Genomic DNA, 2,143 nt, shown 5'->3' on the forward strand with positions numbered 1-2,143 from the left:
TATTATTAGTGATAATGTTGTTATTATAGGTGTTACAAATGTATATAATACATAATATAAGCTGTTAAATATTTAGATGTCCTTGAGGATGGCCGAAATGGCCGAAACGTTGGACTGTTGATATAAAAAGTGTTGGGACTAAAAAGGATACAATTTTTAATTTATTTAATAAATTACCTGTCTCAAGAAATTGAAATAATATAATTTAAAAAATTACTTCAATTTTCTATTACAGTGTATTCTACATTGCTGTGACACAACTATCACAAGGATTATGCCAGAATTGGGTGAAATGAAGGAAGGTAAATGTTTGGAGGAACGGTTTGTTTTGGTTTTTTCCAACATGTAACCGTTCTTTCTAGTAGATAGTAGGTATGTTATTTCTGTTTTCTATTTTGTCTTTTCATGTTTATTGTTGTTAATTATGTATTACGTGTTTATTAGATTGGATTAACATAAATTTAAATTATTTACATTTAATTTTTTTTATCTTTCTTGTTCCTCAAGGTAGTATCCTTGGTCCCATCCTCTACACCGTCTATACAGCTGACATTCCAACCAATCCTAACACTATCCTCACCACATATGCCAATGACACATGTGTGCTCGCAGTTAATAATAACCCATTAATCGTATCCCAAAATCTCCTATCCCATATCACAGCCGAAGAATGGTGTCGTAATTGGAGGATTAAGATAAATTCCAACTAATCCCATCAAATCACCTTTACCCTTCGTCGTAAACCTACTGACTGCCCTACAGTTTCATTTAATGATGTTACTCTTACCCCTGTCGAACAGATCCTCTACCTTGGACTACATTTGGACAAACGATTAACCTGGAATCCTCACACAAGACTGAAAAGACAGGAAACTGCACGTCGATTTCGACTATTACAGCACTCACTAGACAAACGGTCAATACTTCCAACACATTACAAAAGACTGATCTACATGACTGTAATAAGGCCAATCTGGACAAATGGAGTTGAGCTTTCGGGCTCCACTAAACCTTCGAATTCCTCTCGTATTCAATCCTTACAATCCAAAATCCTTCGTAAAATCCTCAATGCTCCTTACTTTACTTACTCCTCACAAATAAAAGCATACATAAAGACCTTAATGTTCCCTATGTAACCGATCTAGCCCGAACCAAATATCACTCCTTCCATTATAAACTCTCTAACCACTCAAACCCCCTAGTTTCTAATCTTGCATCCTCTTCCATTCCTGACAATGCTCCGAGGCGCCTGAAAAGAAGATGGCCACGAGACCAGCTAATGTAAAATGTCATTAGAATGCTACCAATGGGTAGTTTCTCTACACGCCTGTAACACTCTAATTTAACTTAGATCAGATTTACTAAATGTATTATAATGTACAGTTGTAAATAACAATAAATAAATATTTAAAAATTTTTTTTTTCTTGATAGGCTCATTCTTGTATTTTTTCTATAGTAATCATTTCTTTTAAATTTGTTTTTTCCATGAAATTAAATTATCAAATATTTTTAAAATTTGTGGTGAGGGCAGTATGGTCAGTTTGTTGAGTTTTTTATTATTGAGGTACAACTATATTTGTGTTGATAAATCCTTCATTTAAGATAGTGTTCTAAAGTTCTAAAATAGGATTTTCTGCAGTATCTTCACAGGAAATTTTGAAATTAAATTATAGCTTTATTTTGTCTTTGTATTTGGTATTGGTTTAAAGTTTGAATAAAGTGGCCTTGTTTTCGTTTTGTTTAAAGTTCTTGATATCCTCTCTAAGAGTGTTGGATAATAAGAAATTGTGTAGTATCGTTGGTTGGTTTCACGGGGCGTAGGTTGTTCCAATAATAGAGTTTGTTTTAGTAATCAGCAAACTAGTGTATGAGGGAACCCATTTGTTAGGAGGAAATCTACTGCTCTATTTTCAGCTGTTTTAGGTATTTAGGGAATGTTAATTTATTAAATTTTTAGCGGTGTTGATTTTTTGTTCTTTTGGACATCAGTTGGTATAATCTATACATCTTTCAGAGTGTAAGATTAACTTTTAAATAGTAATTTAAATATAATCATAAAATTCTTTCTTGAGACTGGCAATTTTTCACTAAATAATTCAAAACATTATCCAAATTATAGTCTCAAAACTTTTATTGTTTTTA

Source organism: Halyomorpha halys, unplaced genomic scaffold, assembly GCF_000696795.3.
Source record: "Halyomorpha halys isolate HHAL.00 unplaced genomic scaffold, Hhal_1.1 Scaffold933.1, whole genome shotgun sequence".
NCBI classification, from domain to species: Eukaryota; Metazoa; Arthropoda; class Insecta; order Hemiptera; family Pentatomidae; genus Halyomorpha; species Halyomorpha halys.